Raw genomic sequence first — 25188 nt, 5'->3', positions numbered from 1 at the left:
ACATTCTTGGCCTCTCAACACCAAATAGTCCTGAGCAAATAGGTATCATCAAGACGGGTACAGGTATTAGTAACCACAAGGTCGTTGTAGCGAGACAGACACCGCAGCTTGCAGATCCACCAAAAGTGAACGCAAAATATGTCTATTTAGAAAAGCAAATAAAAATTCGATTCACGCCTTCCTAAGAGTCAGTCTCCACTCCGTCCCAACTACGTAAGTTTATACCACATGTGGCTTAAATTCTAAGAAATGGTATCTGAGGCAAGTGAGAGATTTATACCGAATAAATTAATAAAATATGGTACTAATCCTGCATGGTGCACGAAACAGGTCGGAGCACTGTTGAAGAAGCAACGAAACAATTTAAATGAACAGAAAATCTCAAGGGGTGACGACTTTTTACTGAATCTCGAAACATAGCGCAGACTTCAATGAGAGATGCTTTTAATAGTTTCCTCAACGAAACTCTGTGTAGAAATCTGGCAGAGAACCCAAAGATATTGTGGCCGTATGTAAACTACACTAGCGGTAAGACAAATCGATACCTTCATTAAGCGATAGCAATAGTAATGTTACCTATGGCACTGCCACTAAACATGTGTTTCCGAAATTTCTTCACCAAAGAAGATGGAGAAATATTCCAGAATTAGAATCTAGACCAGCTGCCAACATAAGTAGCTTACAAGTAGATATCTTCGGAGTAGCGAAGTAGCTTCAATCGCTTAATGAAGGCAAGTCTTCGGATCCAGATTGCGTATCAGTTAAGCTCCTTTCAGAGTATGCTAATATGATAGCTCCACTCTCGGCAATCATATACAACCTCTCGCTCTACATAAGATCCATATCTAAAGACTGGAAAATTGCACAGGTCATACCAGTACTTAATAAACAAAACAGGAATAATCCTCTGAACTACAGGCTCATATCAAATGGTTCAAATGGCTCTGAGCACTATGGGACTAAACAACTGAGGTCATCAGTCCCCTAGAACTTAGAACTACTTAAACTTAACTAACCTAAGGACATCACACATATCCATGCCCGAGGCTGGATTCGAACCTGCGACCGTAGCGGTCACGCGGTTCCAGATTGAAGCGTGAAGAACCACTCGGCCACATCGGCTGGCTAACTTTCTTCTCCAAATGAGAAAATATTTTTTATGTCAAACTACAAAGGGAAAAAAAGACCATCATAATTAAATAAGTTAAACCGGAGCTCGTACGAAATGATGTAAGTGTTCGTTTGTCCCGCGAGCTGTTCTTAAGTGGAAGATGGTTCGATGACTCTGCCAGGCAAATCAGAGTGAACTGCAGAGTAGTCAGGTAGATGTAGACGTGCGCTTCTAATCTTCAGCATTCTCCTATAGCACCACTTATCAAAAGCTTCTATTTTTTTTTTTCTGAATTGCGTCGTCCACGTTTACCCGCCATATAAGGCTGCACTCCAGACAAATACCTTCAGAAAAGATGTCCTAACACATAAATTGTTATTATGTATTAATAAATTCCTTCTTTTTGAGAAATGCAATTTTTTCTATCGGTATGGATGTTATAGCTCTCGATTTTGGCCATCATCAGTTATTTCGCTGCCCAAATAACAAAACTCACCTACCTCTTACATCCTAATCTGATTCACGCAGTATCGCCTGATTTACTTCGACTGCATTCCATTATTCTTGTTTCACTTTTATTGACGTTCATCTCATAATCTCTTTTCCAGGCAGTTCCCATTACTTTTTAGCTACTCTTCCAAGTCCTTAGCCCTCCCTGGCAGAATTATATTGTAACAGGAAAAACAACGAAGTTTTTATTTCTTCTCGATGAACGTTGATTCCCTTTACAAATTTCTGCATTGTGTCCTTCACAGCTTGTTCGCTGTTGTACAGATTAAATAACATGTAAATAGCACAATAAAAGGTGTCCGATGGTTCCGTCGTTCGGTTTCGTCACATATCGGATTTGTCCTGAACACTTCATGTCAAGTTCCTCTTTTTTCATTTCTGCCAAGGCCAGCGACCCAACAGCTGTAGTGTTAAAATTACGTGGAGGAAGTGAACGTTACAGTCTCTGCAGGGAGCGCCGAGCGGCGACTACGTCAGCATGTCCTTTGACACGTCTCACTCCACAGCAAACCAATTTTGTCATTTAGATTTTTGTTCATCATTCTTAGCAACTGTTTTTCAAGAATGCCGATGTGAAGAAATAGTAGGCTAGTTGCATTATTATTATTATTATTATTATTATTATTTTAGCTCAACTAGTATACTATTTCCCAAGTTCGGAAATCTTGATATTCCATTCAGATGGCCACGCCCCTGTGCAATCGGATTTCTTCTTCTGTGCCATCGATAATTCTTTCGCCCAGTCAAAGAGAAAGATTAGTGATGAAAGCTGAAAACGTAGTAAGACTTCTCCACAGAGTGAAAATAAAATTATGTTTACTACAGTTTCAAAAAAACCACTTCAAGTAGTTACCGAAAATTGTGAAAAAATATAATATAAAATATCAGCTCTCGATATTGCCATCTTTGTATCGATAAATCGATTTATCGACGACACATAACGATAATTTTTAGAAAAGCTTCAATATATTGACATTTTCTCAGCAGTCCTAATGTGGAGTAGGTTCAGAATGGTTCAAATGGGTCTGAGCACAATGGGACTTAACATCTGAGGTCATCAGTCCCCTAGACTTGGAACTACTTAAACATAACTAACCTAAGGTCATCATACACAGCCATGCCCGAGGCAGGATTCGAACCTGCGACCGTAGCAGCTGCGTGGTTCCGGACTGAAGCGCCTAGAACCTCTCGGCCACCGCGGCCGGCTGTGGAGTAGGTAAATTTCTCAGTCCATCATAGAAATTGTAGTTTTGTACGAGCACAGAACGTAATGAAAACGACGCGAGGCAGCAGGCGACCGGAGCAGGTGCCGGCGCCGGTGTGCAGGAAGCGCGCCGCATTCCGGCCCTGGCGGCCGTTCGGGCCACTGTGCTCTTCCGCGGGCGCGCCGCTGCCGGCAGCCGTGACGCAAGGTTGCGCAAGCCGCGGGCGGCCAGCGAGAAAGCAGCCGAGTAGCTTTCTCCGCCGGCCGTGGCGTAACCCCGGGGCTCCGCGCCCGGGCCCGCTCCCGTGCCCAACTTCCTGCGCAAGAAGCGACAGCGAAGGCGGCAGCCGCGGCGGCGGCGAAGGCGCGTCTGCAAGGACGCCGCCGCGGCCTGCATACGCCAGCGCCAGCCAGCACGTGGCGGCAGAGAAACGACCTGGCCGCTAATTCCCAGCGAGGGACCCGCCGGGGCAGCGCGAAGGCGGCGCAACAGCTCCGCACCGGGTGTACGCTAGACTTTTGTCCACCGCTACCATGGGAACCTGTGCACCACTTAACGCCCTGCACGAGAGTGAAGATAGGAATGACCTCAGACTCTACACAGCGATAGTCGAGAAAATTTGTTATCTTTACTTATCTTTCGTATTCGACAGGTTTTTACGTTCCCCCACTCCGGGCGAGCTGACAGTGACCAAACAGGCGCTCTTCAGCCTTTACATTACGGTACACAGAGAGTTGCAGGAGGAATGATCCGTATTCAGGGGCAGGGCAGGAATATCATTCGAAACAACGAAATCTAGTAGACATGGGCTCCGAAACGCATACCTTAAGAGCTATGAGCACTTCTTCATCTCCGATACTGTGAAACTGTAAGCTCTTGCTTTCGGAATTTTGAGAGGCGGCAGTATGGATAAAAAAAAGGGAAAAAAGTCCTGTAAACATGTACAGGGCTATTACAAATGATTGAAGCGATTTCATAAATTCACTGTAGCTCCATTCATTGACATATGGTCACGACACACTACAGATACGTAGAAAAACTCACAAAGTTTTGTTCGGCTGAAGCCGCACTTCAGGTTTCTGCCGCCAGAGCGCTCGAGAGCGCAGTGAGACAAAATGGCGACAGGAGCCGAGAAAGCATATGTCGTGCTTGAAATGCACTCACGTCAGTCAGTCATAACAGTGCAACGACACTTCAGGACGAAGTTCAACAAAGATCCACCAACTGCTAACTCCATTCGGCGATGGTATGCGCAGTTTAAAGCTTCTGGATGCCTCTGTAAGGGGAAATCAATGGGGCCGCCTGCAGTGAGCGAAGAAACGGTTGAACGCGTGCGGGCAAGTTTCACGCGTAGCCCGCGGAAGTCGACGAATAAAGCAAGCAGGGAGCTAAACGTACCACAGCCGACGGTTTGGAAAATCTTACGGAAAAGGCTAAAGCAGAAGCCTTACCGTTTACAATTGCTACAAGCCCTGACACCCGATGACAAAGTCAAACGCTTTGAATTTTCGGCGCGGTTGCAACAGCTCATGGAATAGGATGCGCTCAGTGCGAAACATGTTTTCAGTGATGAAGCAACTTTTTTTCTTAATGGTGAAGTGAACAGACACAATGTGCGAATCTGGGCGGTAGAGAATCCTCACGCATTCGTGCAGCAAATTCGCAATTCACCAAAAGTTAACGTGTTTTGTGCAATCTCACGGTTTAAAGTTTACGGCCCATTTTTCTTCTGCGGAAAAAACGTTACAGGACACGTGTATCTGGACATGCTGGAAAATTGGCTCGTGCCACAACTGGAGACCGACAGCGCTGACTTCATCTTTCAACAGGATGGTGCTCCACCGCACTTCCATCATGATGTTCCGCATTTCTTAAACAGGAGATTGGAAAACCGACGGATCGGTCGTGGTGGAGATCACGATCAGCAATTCATGTCATGGCCTCCACGCTCTCCCGACTTAACCCCATGCGATTTCTTTCTGTGGGGTTATATGAAAGATTCAGTGTTTAAACCTCCTCTACCAAGAAACGTGCCAGAACTGCGAGCTCGCATCAACGATGCTTTCGAACTCATTGATGGGGACATGCTGCGCCGAGTGTGGGAGGAACTTGATTATCGGCTTGATGTCTGTCGAATCACTAAAGGGGCACATATCGAACATTTGTGAATGCCTAAAAAAACTTTTTGAGGTTTTGTATGTGTGTGCAAAACATTGTGAAAATATCTCAAATAATAAAGTTATTGTAGAGCTGTGAAATCGCTTCAATCATTTGTAATAACCCTGTATTTTCAAGAGATCTAGCTAGTAAGTATTTTAGCATTTAAAAAGATTTTTGCACCAAATTGTTTGTGTATTGTGCATTTGGATGGGACGAGGAGAGACAGTCGGTGATTCTTCTGAGTTAAGACAGAAGTAAGCACGAAAATTTCTCGAGTATAGTGTGCAGTGCTCAGGACCATTGTACGTGATTCGACTTGCTCATCTTACCGATGTTGTGTCCTTGTTTCAGAATAAAAGATGCACTGCGTTGTACGGGTGCAGTCAAAAGCGTAGCTAACACTATTAGATAACGCGAACATCACATACACGACAAATTCTGATGTCGCTTTTTACACATGGCCAACATGTTTCGTTCAGAAACGCCGCGGACATCTTCCTCTCTTTCTTCCGTAATTCGAGATTGTGCTAACCTCTAATGACTGGATGTTAAACGTTGCGTTCCCTTTCTTTTTCCTTGGGCTAAGTAATACTCATTGAGGTAAGCTGTCTAAGGTTAGAGGGACGAGGATTGGAAAACTCTATTTTATTTTGATCAGTATCGTCCTTCTACCTAATATTTCATATCGTTCAATGCCCTTCTCATCTTGGAGATAGGGCACCGCAATTCCTGTTATCAGCTTGATTAAATAGCACTTCCAGTATTTATTGTCACAATCAGCTTAGACATCTGGGCCATTCTCGGATAATCAATAATTAGTTACCACAATGGGAGTATGTTGTAAATCCGTGATTGCTCGGGCTACACTTTGGTTTCGTGCTATTGGAGCTGCCTTTAATCAAATTATAATTGATTGCTGATGACGCTAATGTTTTGTACATCCAGCAAGTAATTGAGGACGTAGGTTGCAGGTGCTACTATGAGATGAAGAGGTTGACACGACACAGGAGAGGAATTCGTGGCGGGCCACATAAAACCAGTCAGAAGACTGATGACTAAAAAACAAAAAGGGTATCGAGCCATCTGCGTCAATGCCATTATTCGGTGCTTCTACGAATCCTTTAAACATCGATTGAGAGTCACATGAATTGCTAAACCAGGACAATACAAAACAAATTAGCGAGTTTGTCCATACATTTCAAAACAATTGCAATTCACTGTCACATGAACTGTAGGAGTACCTAGTGCATAGCCTGCCAAAATGCAGGTCGTTCAACTTCAGTAGATGACGAGGAAGAAGTTCACGTACTACAGCTGTGATCCCCAACCTGGGGTTAATTAACCCCTGAGAGATAAAATGAAATTTTTTTGAGGGGTAAAACCTAAACTTTTCTACTCTGTTTCAGTCAGGAAACTAAATTATTTTCTAAAAATCATTACTATTATCACAATTTTGTAAGACTCTAATACTGATTACGTATGTACTTTTTCTCAATTAGCAGCATTAATACAATGGAGGTTACAGGTTTCTTACGTAGTCCAGCCACTACACACATATGTTGTGCTTTATCCCGTACATCGCTCATGATAAGAGTGAGACATATACGTAACAAATGCTAAGTATCATAAGAAAATCTCTTCTCTAGGTCGTAGATAGTACATGCAGTGGTCCAGAAGTTGCTTCATTACTCGCTTCGAAACAGATAAATGATTTGATTGACAGGACAACACAGCAGTAACTACTTAAGGTCTACACAGTATCATTATCATTATTATTATTATTATTATTATTATTCCTATTGCCATTAGTGACTCTGGTGAGACACCAAATATTAGCAGCCTGAAGTCTTCCAATTTCTGCCAATTCAGAAATAAGGAGTGGAGCAATCAAGTGCCTAACGAACAGTACGTATCGTGCACACATTTTAACTTGCTTGGTTTTAAATAGGGTTGCAGTGTGCAGGCCAAGCAAGTGCCGCAATGGAGAGGAGTAATGCAGGTTACTTACATTTTGTAACAAGTGTCTAGCCTCACACTGTGGATAGTACTTATCAGAGAACGGGTTGTGAGTAACACTTGCTATGCACCACGAATTCCTTCGTCATCCATTCTAACACACACACAATACACACACACACACACACACACACACACACACTCTCTCTCTCTCTCTCTCTCACGCACGCACACGCACGAACGCACGCTCACGCATACACAGACACACAAACCAAATATCATCCGTCCTTTATCTTTTAAAAATAAAGGTGTTCCAAGAAAAGTCTTTCATTCTACACTTTGGTTAGGTGCTAAAGTTGATGATAATGTAGAGGAGGAGGAGGGAGGGGAGGGGCAGACGGAAGGGGGGGGGGAGGTGTAGTACTAGCTAATTTCTAATTGCACTCAGGGATAATGGTCTAAGAAAGGTTAGGAACAATTGTACTACGGTCGATATGGTCATCGATATGCGAAACAGTTTGAGGAGGGTTGAGAAGTGAACATGACATCAACTAGCACCTAGCATCAAGCTAAGCACATTCCAATCAACTGGTAGGATAGCAGGAAACAACAGTTTGTCTGCAATAACATGGACAATAACAAAGAACGAAAAATCACATATATAGACAGCAGAGATAAAGTTCATGAGATATATAAGGAGCTGTAATAAAAAGGATAAAATAATAAAAAATGGGATCAGAATTAAAAATAATTTCAGTTAATGACAGTATAGAAGAGAATAGGAGGAAATGGAACGATTATGTTCAAAAAATGGTAGAAAATAGATTGCAGAAAAAAAAAAAGAATTGGTTCAAATGGCTCTGAGCACTATGGGACTTAACTTCTGAGGTCATCAGTCCCCTACAACTTAGAATTACTTAAACCTAACTAACCTAAGGACACCACACACATCCATGCCCGAGGCAGGATTCAAACCTGCTACCATAGCGGTCGCACGGTTCCAGACTGTTGCGCTTAGAACCGCACGGCCACCCCGGCCGGCAAAAAAAGAAGAATTAACGACCGATTGGAAAGAGAGAACTCGGTGGACGTCGTAAGGGGTGGATGGATGATAGAGACCAGAACAGGTGGCTACAACAACTAATCCTTGGAGGAGGTGGTGGTGATGATTGTGATGAGTAGTATCCTGCAAAACTTCTGTTTGGTTTGTACTGGACTACTGCTCAAGTGAGTGGAATCTTCATCAGATCGCACAGACAGATAATAAATAACGTTCTCGAAGAAAAGAGGTGTAGAAAATGATCACAGGTTGAGTAGGATGACAAGAGAAACAGAAAAATCTTAACTGGAAGAGAATCGAAGAATGCTGCAAAAACCTGTGCATAAAACTCCATGAACTGGCTTTCAGGACGAACGAAATATAATTATAGTAATAACACTTCGCATAGAGCTGTATATCCAATAATTCTTCTGCAGCTTCATTTCTTAATGGAAGTGGAACATAAACAAATGGATCGATAAAAAGTACCCCCTGCGACGCAATTTGTAGTGATCGGCCGAGCAGGTAGAGTTGTGAATGCTCGTAAAGTCACTGTACTATTATATTTGCCATGCAGCATAGGTAGCCTCTCGGAATGGATAGCAGTCACCATTGGCAATGCCATTTCTGTTCCGTACGGCATTAACTTCCAAGATATGAAATGGTTCAGCAGTAAAACTGATCTAGTGCACAGCTTGCATACTGAGTTACGTAACATCGACAGGGTCCAGGGATGGCAAGTGGCGTTCTCCATAATAGCGTGCACCACCAACTTGATATAAAATTATTAATTCCATTTATCTGGTTAAGTAACATGACAAGTTTCATGGTCCAGTCGCTTTGTCGGGACAATCGCAATGATACTTCATTATATCGTTGAATAAATGAGGTCAATTTCATCTACTGCTTATCTCATCTGTAGCAACGTGCGACGGATGGTGCACCCCAAACTACTTGTGCCCACACCGACTTTGTAATCTATTACTGGACACGCAACACATCGTAGTTTTTTCGGATTTGCAGAAAGGGCAAGTGTCCTATGTCCGCACTCTTGCAACAGGCATGTGGTCACAAAGCAGTGTCTGCTAAACGTTTTACCCTTCATTTGTCCAGTTTCGATTCCTACTAATCACGGTAGCACGGAAACACCTCGCCGTTTCCTTGACACCGTGCCCGTCACGTAAGCTATACGTTTTCATTCTCGTGGCTAGTACATGCACTGGCTGTATCCAGGCTTTCTTGTATATTTGGTACATCGACGTTTTGAAACGCTGCTTAGTCAGTCGTCTAGGTATGAGAAGTAAACAGCTGTTGTATCCTTCTGCTCGTTGCGTGACGTTACATGGTGTCAGCATCGACCATCGGCCGCGTCCTCCAACGCCTGGCCTACTTTCCAGGGGCACGACAGACTTACTGGCTTCCCTCTCTAGCCAGTTTCTCTTCCTTTCCTTCTCGGAAGCGACCGAAGGCGTGTCCACTCTGAAAAAGTGTGGAGTCTTTCACTGGGAAAACAGGGAGTGGCGTGCTTACTTTTGCTTAATAGATGGCAGCGAAACGAGTGTTACTGTCATTTTGGCGCCACAAAAATTAAAAATTAATACTATTACCTTTTTCTAGTCCTTAACTGTAGAGCTGTAAAGAGAAGTGATCATGGAAAGGAGAACAATAAACTCCTTGTGTCTTATACGGTACATTCACATGACAGCAGGTGAATGTTATCAAATTTAATCAAACAACCTCTCACAAACACTACTTATAAAGTGACGTTTGTCAGTGAAATTTCGCAACCATTCCAAATAAGGCGTTAGGCGGAAGACTGACTGTAACCCGTGATGTTTAACGAATGCGAAAAGAACTACAAGACCCACGCCCAACAAAACTAGAACAAGAAATAAAGGAATCAACTTCTCTTCACAAATGGCACATCGATCTTTTCCAGAGATAATTTCATCCTCGATTCAAATAAATCTTATTGGAAAAATTGCTGAGAAAACTAGTGTACAGTTATTCACATCCAAATCGAAATACGTGACTCACAGTTGGATGCCCCGAAGTCCTCGGAAGTAGTCTTGAAGGATGAACAAAGTTAGGAAATTCATATGTCTTGGAGAAATTATAGAAACAGATGGATTAAAAAAGAAACAAATGACATTAGAGTCTGAAAGATTGAGATTGCATAACTAACTATCCAGTGACTTCTGCAATAAATAATCAATCTCTGTAAACACTAAAATCAGGTATTATTCCACTGTAATGAGGTGCCGAGCACTCCACGCAGCAGAATGCATCTCTTTATCCAAAATGGAAGAAATGGAGAGAATGTGCGAAGAAGAGAGAAAAGTCCTTAGAAAAATACTAAGGCTGAAAGATGAATATCGGAAATAGATACTCGGGAATAACAAAGAAAAATGTAGGATGCCCCCAGCACCTTTCAGACCTATTCGGGAAAAAAGAACCACTGTTATTCACATACAGGTTGTGTCATAATTAATGACGTAAATGCATACAGTTGAAAGTACACGATATTAGAAGCAAAAGAGTCTCAGTAAACATAGGGTCGAAAATGCATACCTTAAGAGCTACGATAAATTTTTCATCTTCGATACTGTGAAACAAATCTCTCCTACTGCAAGTTCTTTGCTTTTTCTATTTTGGGAATTGGTAGCATGGACCAAACCAAGAAAAAAAGTCCAGTAAACATGTGCTCTAAAACGCATACCTTAAAAGTTACGAGCATTTGATCATTAGAAGAGTTGTGTTTCAAAATAGCAAAGATGAACAAGTGCTCATAGCTCTTAAGGAATGCATTTTAGAGCACATGTTTACTGGACTATTTTTCTTCTTTTGGTTCATACTACCATTTCCCAAAATATGGAAAGCAAAGAACTTGCAGTAGAAGAGATTTGTTTCACAGTATCGAAGATGAAAAATTGCTCGTAGCTCTTAAGGTATGAATTTTCGAGCCTATGTTTACTCAGACTTTTTTGTTTCTAGTATCGTGTGCTTTCAACTGTATGCGTTTACGCCATTAATTATGATACACCCTGTATAAAAACAATGAGGGAAAGCACACGAACTAAACTAACATTCTAATATTTCAACAATGAAAAGACCTACAGTACGAAGTTCAATGAAACTCAGAAATACCTACTAAAAATGAATATATATATGAAGAAAATATCATAAACAGAGAACGCTTGAGAACTTAAGTTAAAGGTTGGCGAGAGAAATAAAAACAGCAAATGCAGAAAAGTCCTCAACGAGGAACAGAGTAAACAGCAAAGTGAAATAACGTAAAAATATCTTTTAGGATTTATAGCTTTCAAAAATTTTTGGAAAATCATTATTTTGCACAGTAGCTCTGTGTTAACTTATCATGTTTGGACGCATGACCTGTATTTAATGTTGTTCTTTACGCTTGAAGATGGTCTGTTGCTGGACCGAAAGTGGTAGTTGAACAGAGGTATATATAGCTATTGCGCCAAATTATGATTTTTTGAAAAAAAATATGGGGAAGGAAGAAAAAAGAAACATTATTGGAAGTAAAAAGCCACAAGTAGTTGTTGTATGTGACACCTCGTTGGCCAGATCGGACAAAGAAAGACCATGTTCTTGCTGGAATGGTGTCACAAAGAGGCCAAAGCTGTTTCATTCCTTCCTCGTTTAAAATTAAACAAGAGCTTTCTCTCGGCCGGCCTCGACAAAGGCGATCCCATCTTGTCTCTCAATTATGCAGCAGAGTTTAACCTTTCGTCGACAGTGAGTACCATAGTAACAGTGAGTACTGTTGAGACACTTGCTTCCGTAAATCAAGGATGGTAACTATATTTAACCGAGTAGTCAGGTAAGAAATCAAACTAATGATTTGACTCAAATGAAGGCCTGTCAGAGGAATCGTGATTTGGTTATTTTGAAAAGATTGACAGTTCTCTCGAGAGTGGAAATCGAATATGCAGTATTATCGCTAGCTATTTTGCGAATATCCATGTAAATTGTGTAATACACCAGATCACAGCACATCAACAGAACTGAATGATTTCAAAGTGGGACTCATAAAGGAAACTGTAAAATACACTGAAGGAAAACATCGCAACACCAAAGGATAATTAATGTAGAGTAATGAAATTTCATGGATGCATTTGTCTAGATAACATATTTAAGTGATTAACAGTGCAAGATCACAGGTTAATGTAAGCGCGAGATAAGCCATTACAAATGCGAAATGCTGGTAGATTAAGAGCTGAATTACCCGGCAGCATGTTGAATGAAAGTTTGCAAACGTGCATGCATTGTGTTGTGCAGGTGTCGGATGTCAGTTTGTGGGATAGAGTGCCATGCATTTTGCACTTGGTCAGTCAATAAAGGGACGGTTATTACTGTTTGTGGATGATCCTGGAGTTGTCGTCCGATGATGTCTCATATGTGCTCGATAGCATACAGATCTGGTGATCGAACAGGCTAAGTCAATATGTCGACACTCGGTAGACAACTGCGGTATGTGGCTGAGTGTTATCCTGTTGGAAAACATCCGCTGGAATGGTGTTCATGAATGACAGCACAGCACGTCGGATCAGCAGACTGTGGTACAGATTTCCAGTCAGTGTGCTTAGGATAACCACGAGAGTGCTCCTGCTGTCATACGAAATCGCACCTCAGACCATAACTCCAGGTGTAGGTCCAATGTGTCTAGCACGCAGACAGGTTAGTTAAAGACTCTCCACTGGTCTCGTTCTGACCAACACACGGGCATCATTGGTACCGACACAGAACCAACTTTCATCAAAAAACACTACAGACCTTGACGCTGCCCTTCAATGAGCTCTCGCTTGACACCACTGAGGTCGCATGTGGTGGTGGTTTGGGGTCAGTAGAATGCACGCTACAGAGCGTGTGGTTCGGAGCTGTCCTTGAAGTAACCCATTTGTAACAGTTCGTTGTGTGACTGTGGCGTCAACTGCTGCTCAGGCTGCTGCAGATGCTGTACGATGCGTCAGGGCCATAAGCCGAACACGATGGTCTTTCCTGTCAGTAATGCCACTTGGCCGGCATGAGCTCGGTCAACTTGCGACTGTACATTGTCGCGACCACCGCTGCCTGCAATGATGTTCAGTGGCTACATTCCTGTCATGTCTTTCTGCAGTGTCGCTGGTGCTCGTAACGCTTTACACGATCTCCTTCAAATTCAATAAGGTATTGATAATGGCATCTTCGTCGTCTTAAAGGCATTCTTGACGAACATCAACTCTCCATGTCCAGTCTCAAAGGTGACTAGCGCTCACGGCCGTTACAGCATGTATTTAAACCAAACCTGATTAGCATGCTCTCTGCGGCGCCACTAGCGCTGCTGACATTCCAGTGGCACGTAATTTGAATAAACATCATCTTGCAGATGTAGAAACAACGCCTACCAACTTTCGTTTACATCGCACAACTCCTTCTTGGTGTTGCCACGAACTTCGAGACCTTCCCCTGTAATGTCAAGAATGCTAGTGTCTTTCATAACGTTTTACACCACGTGTGGAGTTGAAAGTAAGGCACTGAGCGGCTGAATTTGTTTTCCAACTCAGTGGCCGACCACAGACCGACATGAACATATTACGCAACAGCAGGAACGTTTGCAGGTCACTGAACTGATTTAACCACGCAGAACATATTCGCTGGATATACTTGTAGTTCCAAAGTGCCACTTAATATTTTCCAGTACTTCTACATCTACATCTACATCCATACTCCGCAAGCCACCTGACGGTGTGTGGCGGTGGGTACCTTGAGTACCTCTACCGGTTCTCCCTTCTATTCCAGTCTCGTATTGTTCGTGGAAAGAAGGATTGTCGGTATGCTTCTGTGTGGCTCTAATCTCTCTGATTTTATCCTCATGGTCTCTTCGCGAGATATACGTAGGAGGGAGCAATATACTGCTTGACTCCTCGGTGAAGGTATGTTCTCGAAACTTCAACAAAAGCCCGTACCCAGCTACTGAGCGTCTCTCCTGCAGAGTCTTCCACTGGAGTTTATCTATCATCTCCGTAACGCTTTCGCGATTACTAAATGATCCTGTAACGAAGCGCGATGCTCTCCGTTGGATCTTCTCTTCTATCAACCCTATCTGGTACGGGTCCCACACTGCTGAGCAGTATTCAAGCAGTGGACGAACAAGCGTACTTTAACCTACTTCCTTTGTTTTCGGATTGCATTTCGTTAGGATTCTTCCAATGAATCTCAGTCTGGCATTTGCTTTACCGACGATCAACTTTATATGATCGTTCCATTTTAAATCACTCCTAATGCGTAGTCCCAGATAATTTATGGAATTAACTGCTTCCAGTTGCTGACCTGCTATACTGTAGCTAAATGATAAGGGATCTTTCTTTCTAAGTATTCGCAGCATATTACACTTGTCTACATTGAGATTCAATTGCCATTCCCTGCACCATGCGTCAACTCGCTGCCGATTCTCCTGCATTTCAGTACAATTTTCCACTGTTACAGCCTCTCGATATACCACAGCATCAAATCTTCTAATCTCAATAGGTGCTGTTTCGTCATACTGATGTTCTAACGCTTTCGAAAGAAAGAACCATCGTAGATTTTGGAAAGAACGCTCTCGAGAATGACAACTGGATGAGAGATGGTGTCGATAACTGCTTCAACAATGACAAACATCAACAAATCCTCTCCTTCCATCATGGTACGACAATGACGTTTCTGTACAGTGGAGCACAAAGTCGTCTCCGTAGTAAGTGAGCCAACAATGAGACGCATATTTCGGAACGAATTATGAAGACATTTTCGTATTTTTCTGGATGGATGACGACTTTCTCGCCAGCAAGTGGCCTGGAAGGCTTCCGTGGGAATGCCAAGGGAGCTGGATATTTGGGCTGGCGGTCCATTCATAGCGTCGGCAGGTGTGGCAGCACTCCGCTTGCGTGACGCAAAAGCCCCGCGGTTTGCGTCGGGCCGGAATGCGTGGACACGCATTGCGTGCCGCGCTCTGGCAACAAACACGCTGCTCTCGCAATGCAACGGCACCCGCTCCGTTCTGGCCTTCCTAACCCTCGCAAGGGCTCCTTCTGCGACCTCGACAGGTGCTGGATGGAGTCTTGACTGCGCGAGCGGCTCCTCGTCTTACAGCCAGCAGCACTCTGATTCGAGATTCCTGCTGGTGCTTGTAAGGACGCAGTGCCGAATGAAAAGCGTCGAAACTTCAGTAATGAGCAGTAGACACTGCCCTCCAAAATTTAAGGACGTTGTGGATAAAGTAACACAACATGTTAACAAATCGGTGGAAACGAACGGAAGTGAGGGAACATATTACAACAGGTCTCCCAGTCGTGCACAGAAAGCTGGGCGTCACACTTTGTGAGGTCAGTGTGACAGTAGCGTCAAATGGGGCTGGTCTCACAACACGAGGAAGTTGAAGGAACGGGAGAAGGTACAGTGTACTGCACTGGTTTTCTTCACTACAATATGTAAAAACTAAACAAAAAGTAAACTCCTCCCGAACAGGCCATGAAGGCCCAATGGCACCGATCGTCCGCCGTGTCAATCTCAGCCCAAAGGCGTCACTGGATGCGGATATGGAGGGGCATGTGGTCAGCACACCGCTTTCCCGTCGTATGTCAGTTTCCGAGACCGGAGCTGCTACTTCTGAATCAAGTAGCTCCTCAGTTTGCCTCACAAGGGCTGAGTGCACCCCGCTTGCCAACAGCGCTTGGCAGACCTTATGGTCACCCATCCAAGTGCTAGCCCAGCCCGACAGCGTTTAACTTCGGTGATCTGACGGGAACCGGTGTATCCACTGCGGCAAGGTCGTTAGCACTACAATATGTCCCAGGGAAAAATCATCGGGAAACTGGAAGAAGATCGAGGTGTGACTAGTGTAGTCTAGGAGTTTGTTATACCCAATAGCACTGATTCACGTGCAAGGGTAGTGTTCCGAATCACACTTCTGCTGCCCGAACTAGAGGACGTGCTCGGCCACAGTCTGCTACGGCAGCAAATTATTGCTACAGTGTGCAACAGGCAAGAAGGAACCCACATCAACCAAGAGTGTAATTCCAACCAAATTGACCAGGACTGAAGGAGGCACAATCTCGCGCTCCTCACTGGCACAGCGACTTCATGGGGTGATCACTTTCCCCGACACCCGCACGTCAGCATAGAGACTAGAACAGCGAGGAGAGGCATCGCGTGTTCTTGTCAGATGAGAGCAGATTCAGGCTGAGTAGTGATTCCGGAGGTACCCGCTTATGAAGAGAGATGGTTCAAATGGTTCAAATGGCTCTGAGCACTATGGTAGGTAACATCTGAGGTCATCAGTCCCCTAGCCTTAGAACTACTTAAAGCTAACTAACCTTAGGACGTCACACACATCCATGCCCGGGGCAGGATTGGAACTTGCGACCGTAGCAGCAGCGCGGTTCCGGACTGAAGCGCCTAGAACCGCTCGACAACAGCGGCCGGCTGAAGAGAGATGAAAACACATAATGCACCCACGAACATCGTCGAACATGATCGTTTTGGTAGTCCAAGTGTTAAGGTGTGGGAGTCATAATACGGCACGGGCTTACTGATATCCAACTCTTTGAACACAGTACAGTCATCGGCCAACGTTATTATGATACTGTACTACTTCCCCATTTTTATTTTTATGAATAACAAGGCGCCACCACGTCGAATAGCTAAGGCGGATGAGCTCTTGGAACGAGAGGATATTCGGCGAATGGGCTGGCCTGCCCATTCTCCCGGCTCAAATCCCATCGAGCACGTCTGAGTGCTTTGGGGATACGTGCTAGAGTACGTCCACATGCAGCAGTTGTTAACCGCGCTGGTGGAAGTGTGGAACGCCCTACTACAAGAACTCCTAATCAACCTTGTGGCCAGGATGGGCGCGCGTTGCAGAGCATGCACTGCTGTCCATGTTGATCACACATTGTATTAAGGACCATGTCTGGCCATCTGTAATGTCCAGGGACCATCATAAGTCGCGGTGACTTCAGTGTAATTGTTGTCTTTGAATAAAAGTGTCATTGTTGTTGATCTCCTTGCTTATTTACTTCAGCTGCCTTCTGCAGAATAGTTCAGTAGCTCTTTCTACATATGATCCAAGTTTCATCGATTATTTTAGTTGGCAATGATACATCACGCGAAAGTTACTTTAGTCCTTAAGATTTGCACACCAGTGCAGGAAGAAAAGTGTCTCACTTATAGAGGTGTCGATACCTTGAGATATCGATACTTATCGTCGATAAAAATATTAGAGTAAATAAATGTAAATGTCATGTGACTGCCGGACGGAGTGGCCGAATGGTTCTAGGCGCTACAGTCTGGAACCGCGCGATCGCTAGGGTCGCAGGTTCGAATCCTGCCTCGGGCATGGATGTGTGTGATGTCCTTAGGTTAGTTATGTTTAAGTAGTTCTAAGTTCTAGGGGACTGATGACCTCAGAAGTTAAGTCCCATAGTGCTCAGAGTCATTTGAACCATTTTTGTCATGTGACTAGGGCCTCCCGTCTGGTAGACCGTTCGCCGTGTGCAAATCTCTCCATTTGACGCCACTTCGGCGACTTGCGCATGGATGGGGATGAAATGATGATGATTAAGACAACAAAACACCCAGTCCCAGAGCGGAGAAAATCTCTGACCCAGCCTGGAATCGAACCCGGGCCCTTAGGATTGACATTCTGTCGCGCTGACCACATTTCTTTTTTTTTTTCTTTGCGTTGTGTTTGGTCGTTTCGGACGTCACATGACATCCGTTATAGTTCGTTTGTTGATCCTTCCACTGTTTTTTTATTACAGAAGCCAACCAGCTCGCTGACCGAACACGCTGAGCTACCGTGTCGGCTGACTTTAGTCTCTTCATCTCTGTTTCTAAAATCTATTAGAGAGAGATTTCGGTTTGCACAGATTTTAAATACGTAGACTAATATGCTATCTGATCAAAAGTATCCGTACACTTCTATGTAATGCGGTATTGAACAACAGATGTTACCACAGGCGAACCCGCCAGTATAAAAGGAAACAAATAAGCAAGATTACGGTTTAACGTATCGTCGACAACGAGGTATTTAGAACCGGAGGACAAGCTCGGATTAAGAATGGATGCGGAATGAAATCGATCGTGATGTTCAAAGGACACTTCCCGGCATTTGCATGGAGCGATTTAGGGAAATCACCGGAAACCTAAATCAGAACGGACGTACGCGGATTTGAACCGTCGTCCTACGACGTCTACAGGGCTAACCAGTGCCCTATCTCGATCGGTGACTGACAAATCCATCTGGGGCATTTCAGCCCTTTTAAAGCTATCCAGGTCTATTGTTGGTGACGTAATTGTGAACTGGAAACGTGAAGGAATAGCCACAGCTAAATCAAGACTCCTGTATACCACCTGTTCTGATGGAATGAAAAAAAAATGGCTCTAAGCACTGTGGGTCTTAACATCAGAGGTCATCAGTCCCCTAGAACTTAGAACTACTTAAACCTAACCAACCTAAGGACATCACACACATCCATGCCCAAGGCAGGATTCGAACCTGCTACCGTAGCAGCCGTGTGGTTCCGGAATGAAACCCATAGCACCGCTCGGCCACAGCGGCAGTCTGTGATGGGATGATCTGAGAACATTTGGCGGGAGTGGGGGCTGTGCGCAGCAGAGGGACAGTTTGGAGACGATGATTGTTTCTGTCAGCTCGACACTGCATCTTGTCATAAAGCATTATCTGCCGCGGTAGTGGTTTGTGGACAACAATGTTCCTGAAATGGATTGGTCTGCTCAGAGTCCGACTTGAACCCAATGGAAAATCTTTGGAATCAGTCAATCAGACATGGCTGCATACCGCAGCGTCCAACATCATTACTACCTACTATGGTTTCGACTCTTGACAATAATGGGCTGCCACTTCCCCACCAGAGATTCAAAGAACAGGTATACATACTCCCACTATGCTCAGTTAGTTAATGACAGCAATAAGCTCTACATTTAAATCGCTAGTCAGTTCTGCCTTATAGAAGAACGTAGTTACTTGTGACGTGAACAGGTGCATTAAAATTAAAAGTTGTCTGTTGTATTTATTTCACATGTAGGAAGTGGGGAAACAGTCAAACAGATTTTTTTGCAGCGGTGGATCAGTTATATTTTCTATACAATAACTTCATCAACAAAACGTCACTGAATGTCCAAACAGGACCGAGAAAAGAACTAGTTGTTACACAGAGTTCTCAGTAACTTACTCAAAGAGTTATCATGTACTAATTTCCTTAAATGAGCTGTCCTGAATTTCATCAATGCAGTCCATCTTATATGTATCGTTGTATAATAAATTATGAGCACTAATGTAATAAACTGTGTAACATTTGGAAACCGTTTGCACACTTTCACATGGATAGCAATAGACGCATACAGCTGTCGTGCACGAATTCCTTTCAGGTGGAGGGGGGGAGGGGTGTAGGGGGAAGGGAGAGGTGGCGAAAGGGGTGGAGACAGGAAGGGTGACAGGCTACCTGTTACCACTAACATTGCCAAGGCCAGGAAAAAGGACTGTAATAATTTTCGTGAGCGACGTCGATAAAAGAACCTTATTACTTGTGTAAAAGATGTATAGGCCTTTGTTTGTATAGCTCCTTGGTCAAAGGATGAGTTTTCTTTTTTTTATTGTTGAGAATTTAATTGAAGCAGCCATGGAAATTGCTAGAGACAGATTGCTAAATTAACTGGACAGGGAGTATTGGTAATGACTTCGTACTAAATCCATTATATTGCATGTAACGTTCCTATTGCGGAAGCTTAAGTACTAAGCTTGTAGTGTACCGGTGGATTCCTCACATTGATTAAATATCCGAGCGCAGCCTTAGGAAATTGTATGACGTGAAACGAACAGAAAATCGTTAGTGCCGAGGACAAATGGTCGATTTAGACTTACCGAGAGAACGTTGGGAAGACACGTGCCGAGGAAACTACGTACACTAACCTCATGTGACCTAGTTTTATGTATGTAATGCCGTACAGATCCGTGTTACGATGGTGAGTCAAATGAAAACCTTAAATTTGTAATAACAAATCGAAATTTCTCGCCGTTATCCTGTAAGTCGGTAAGCGTGCTACAAACAGCGTGCAGAATGGCTTGTGGGTGGCAGCATAGTGCAGATGCACACATACCGTTGCAGTATCAGTAAAAGATGGCCGCCCCACTTGCGACTTGCACCAGGGAAGAACAGCGTTCTGTTATTCGGTTTTTGAGTAGTGAAGGTGTGAAACCTACTGAAATTCATCGACGAATGAAGGTTCAGTACGATGATGCATGTTTGTCACAGCAGCAAGTCTACGAGTAGGAAGTTCGCAAATGGTGTGACTTCAGTGGAAGATGCTCCTCCTCCGAGTCAGGCACAACGAGTTGTGACTCCACAGAACATTGCAGCAGTTGAAGCCATAGTGAAGGAAAATCGCCGAGTGACACTGGATGACATTGCAGCATGTTTACAGATTAGTCATGGGTCAGCACACCACATTGTGCATGATGTGCTCCAGTTTCACAAAGTGTCTGCAAGATGGGTGCCACGGCAGCTGACTCCTCAAATGAGAGAACGACGTGTTGATGCTTTTGAAGAACTTCTTCGGCGCTTTGAACGAGAATGTGGTGGCTTCCTTGCAAGAATCGTTACTGGGGACGAAACCTGAGTTCACTTCCACCAACTGGATGCGAGCAAGGAATGGCGCCATTCCTCATCACCAAAGCCAAAGAAGTTTCCAACAGAACCAACCAGGGAAGGTTATGCTGATTCTCTTTTGGGACGAAAAAGGCGTCATTTTTTAGCATTACAAGCTTAGAGGGACCACTGTCACCAGTGCATCAGATCTCCTAAAAATCATCTGCGGCCTGCAATCAAATCAAAGCGACGTGGACTGCTGTCAGCAGGTGTCATTTTGCAACATAAAGATGCAAGGCCCCACACTGCCTGTACAACAGTTGCAACAGTCAGAGATCTGCATTCCTCATCCACCATACTCACCAGACCTTACCCCAATTGATTTCCATATGTTTGGACCACTCAAAGACGCAATGGGAGGAAAGAAGTTCCGTTCTGATGAAGAGGTACGCCACGCGGTGCATGAGTGGTTGCGCGGACTACCAAAAGAATTTTTTTTCTAAAGGAATTCATGCACTTCGTAAGCGCTGGAGGACTTGCATTAAGCGGGGGGGGGGGGGGGGGAGATTATGTTGAAAAGTGATACAGCTTTGTACCGCTTCTGCACAATAAATAATTTTTAAAAATATTTAAGGTTTTCATTTGACTCACCATCGTAGTAGCGAGGGCTATTTCCTCAGTATGCTCTCTGTATCTTAAAACAAAATTTGTAGCAGTCTGATATCATCGAAAGATAGGGCAGTTGCCACAAATAATCTTATAAATTCCATATTTCTAATGACCAGCTAGTTGATTTGATATGTACAGCGTGGTAATAACTAAACTTTCGGCACTTGAGAAGGCCCCATCTAAAATGAGTTATCTTAGGAGAATGGCGCTATGTGGAAACATTTGTAAGGACATGATGAAGAGAAATAACGAATAACCATGGAAACAATTGTTAATTGTGTACCATGTTTACACGCCGGATTACAAACATTGGTTAATGTGACAACCATCCGCATCCATGACAGCCTGTAAGTTTTTACCGATACCATTTCACAGTTACTCGCAGCACTTTCGAACCGTGGACCAAGGAATGTTCAGCTGTCGTGACACAGCTAGTACATGTCCAGCATTCTTATCCATGGCAACAGTAGCTTCCTCAACATATTGTTGCTCAACTGGGAGTCGGCCTCTCCCAGGAGCAATTCCCAAATTGCCAGTTAATTCGAACTGTCGATACATATTCTTCGATCACTGTGCGGAAGGAGGACCTCTTCGTACCCCTTTAATGCGCCAATACTCTCGAAGAGCAGCAGAATTATGGCTGTTGTTTTGATAAAACAGCTTTACGCAAAAAGCTCAGTTCACCTTGTCCTTACTCATGTTGACTTCTGCAACTGCAGTGCTCACTGATGCTTACGTTCCAACCCTACGTCGCAGTACCAGTTCCCACGCCTAATGGCAAATCGTGACACTAACACTACCAACAACGCAAATCTTGCAGCACACATCCTGAACATCATTCCTATAAAGCTGGGTACCCATATGGTAAGTAGGTTTCCACCTGCACTGGCTCAAGTAGCTGAGTTTATTTTTAACCGCCCTGTGTTCAAAAATGTTCAAATGAATGTGAAATCTTATGGGACTTAACTGCTATGGTCATCAGTCCCTAAGCTTACACACTACTTAACCTAAATTATCCTAAGGACAAACACACAGACCCATGCCTGAGGGAGGACTCGAACCTCCGCCGGGACCAGCCGCACAGTCCATGACTGTAGCGCCTTAGACCGCCCTCTGTTATGATGCAATGTACACTGCAGTATCACCGAAGCGGTGCAATTTCTGACATGAGTTTTTTACTTAGTTTTCACTACAGGTTTTCAAAGGCACTTAACAAGTATTTTATCCACTGGCGTATATTTCTGAGCCGTTTAATGTCTGTCCAGCTGTCGGTCAAGGTGAAACCTATTTGTGATTGCTTCTTGGAAAGTGTGTTGATCTGCTTAGGCATCGAGGACTGGCGATATAAATATTCCAGGAGGAAAGATCAAGAATATGCCAGTTAAGGTAATTTTATCGTACCTACTGGCAACTGGTCGCACTTCAAATTGACCGTAAAAGACAGGAAAAGGAGGAGAAGGATAGTACAAGAAAGGCGCACCAATTGAACTCTTAGACTATATGAAATACTGTTTCAGGATAAGCTCGATTCAGCAAAAACATTGTAAATGAAAGTTGCGATCTATTCATTTTCATTACTTATATCGACATTGCAATTAAAATTTACTTCGGGATTCCATTAAAATAATATATAGTTAATTTTATAGAGGCCCCCTACAACATCACACAACATGCGAAACAATGCAATTCTAAGAAGTTGCTGACGCTGAAATGTGACTTCGTAGTCTACGGGTAGCGCGTTAGACTCCCCCGCTGAAGGGCGCCGGTTCCATCCCATTTACCGAGCTGCATAGCACAATGGTTAGCACACTGGACTCGCATTCGGGAGGACGACGGTTCAAACTCACGTCAGCCATCCCGATTTAGGTTTTCCATGATTTCCCTAAGACAATTACGGCAATTGCAAGGGGGGTTCCTTCGAAAGGGCGCGGCCGACTTCTTTCTCCTTCCTTCCCTAATCCGAGCTTGTGCTCCGTCTCTAAAGACCTCGTTGTTGGCGGGGCGTTAAACACTAATATCCTCCCCTTCCTCCTCGGGAACTTTTCCTCGTTCCTGTCACTCCAGGACGGCCCCACGTCCCCTCAGCGTGCTATCAGAATGAGTGCCGGGGATTCTTGATGGGAGCGAAAGGCGGTCGAAACTATCGGCTTACCACCCTTCCCCTACTAGTGCCGCGGTGAAATTTTTTTAATTTGGTTAGTTTCATTAGAAATCAGGAGCGTATGCTTTAAATTCTGTTTATAGAACGTTAAGTAGGATGGCTTTTTAGGTGCCTTTTGACACAGAGAATTTTCAGGTGCATTTTATTGTGTGTAAACATAAACACAGGATTGTGCATTTGTCTTTTTTGGCCTGTCTTACAGTTACTTTTGGATATGATATGCAAACAATGCAGACACTGACACTGCATGTTCCAGTCGTGAGTTTTTAACGTACTATTTTCGTTTATTCGTTCATATAGTTAACTGCTGTTTTATTGTATATGTTGTTTCATGCTTGCGGAGGTAACAATGTAACAAAAATACTGAAAGCAAATCATAAATACCTGCTTCTAAAGTTACGGGAGTAGGATCCTAAATGTCGCAGCACATAAACGCTATAGTGAATGAGACTGTTTTTGTACTTACGTATATGCCTCTCAGCCGTGGAGAATGACTGTGGATAATATTAAAAAGATACTTTCGTATAGTGTAAGCCAGTACATTATTGATTTTAAGTAGTGAAATTTTTCACTTAATCTGTTCAGTTCTTTAATTTTTGCTGAGTTTTATTTCTTTTTTGTGACAGCCTGGCATAGTTTCAAAATTAATGTTATTTGACAATTCAAAATTACGTTTCGGCCTGAGTTATTACTAAGTGGCTTCCAGAAGTAACTTTTTCCTCTGGTTAGCAGAAAATTCTCGAAGTTCAGTTCTTAGAGAGTATTGTGATGTCACCGATAATTTAAATACAGCATGTCCGGGCTAGAGGTACACAAAATTATTTGATGGTATTTGAGTATCTGTTAGGGTTTATAAGTTTATTTGTCTAACACTGTGCACAGGAGCGCATACCTTTTCATGCACGTTGGTTCAGTTTGAAAGATTCTCTATTCTCGTCACATGTTCATAAGCGAGACATGTATTATGTCCTTTGGTGCGTCATAGGTCCGTTGCCTCAAATCTACGAGATCTGGAACTCTCGTTCTGTAAACAGTGCCCTTTATAAATCCCCATGCACTGAAATCCAGTGGGCCAGATTGGGAGACGGAGGAGGCGAGGCAGTGGGACCCCGCATTCCGGTTCAACGCTCAGGAAACGTCTGATGGAGAAATGTGGTGCCTTCCCATGATACTGGAGAGCGGGGGGCACCATCCTGTTGCAAAATGACGTCGGGAGGCATTAGGCATCTGTGGAAGTACGTAGTTCGCCAACATGTCAAGATAGGTGTGCCATTTCATCGGTGCACAGGCGACATGCGACTTAGCGCTGTTCCTGAAATGGAGGGGATCACATCCTGGAATGTGTCTCTATCGACTGCCTTTTTAACCATACTAAAATGTGGAGTTCTTTCGTTATATGGATTTGTGTGTGTGCACTTCTAGCTCCGACACACTGTGTATTCACTGAGATTTAGATATGCTATGCCTGCACGTCTTTGTTCGTTTAGTCCTTGTTTTTTGGCGTATGTTCTTCGCATATTTTTGTCTTTCATATCTTACCACCTAGTTAGTTTGCAAGCTGTGTGTCAGGACGTTAGCTTGGAAGCAAGCTGTATTAAGCCACTTTGCACAAGGCCTCGTAGTGACTTCATTAAGCAGAATCCAACCACGGCGTTCCTAATTCCATATGGCGTACTACATCGTCTCCTTTGTATGACAGAATTGATCTTCTTCTGGATTTCTGGAGCATT

At 43.7% G+C, this 25188-nt stretch overlaps 1 protein-coding gene and 1 pseudogene across 1 annotated transcript in view; both read right to left on the bottom strand.

Moving 5' to 3' along the window:
* The window catches only part of LOC126203120 (putative fatty acyl-CoA reductase CG5065), a 272413-nt gene that overhangs the window by 171487 nt on the left and 75738 nt on the right, over positions 1-25188 (bottom strand). The window lies entirely within an intron of this gene.
* LOC126204510 (5S ribosomal RNA) lies at positions 15681-15798 on the bottom strand (annotated as a pseudogene).

The sequence above is a fragment of the Schistocerca nitens genome, chromosome 9 (assembly GCF_023898315.1).
Source record: "Schistocerca nitens isolate TAMUIC-IGC-003100 chromosome 9, iqSchNite1.1, whole genome shotgun sequence".
Classification (NCBI taxonomy): domain Eukaryota; kingdom Metazoa; phylum Arthropoda; class Insecta; order Orthoptera; family Acrididae; genus Schistocerca; species Schistocerca nitens.
This window is presented reverse-complemented; position numbering and strand designations above follow the sequence as displayed.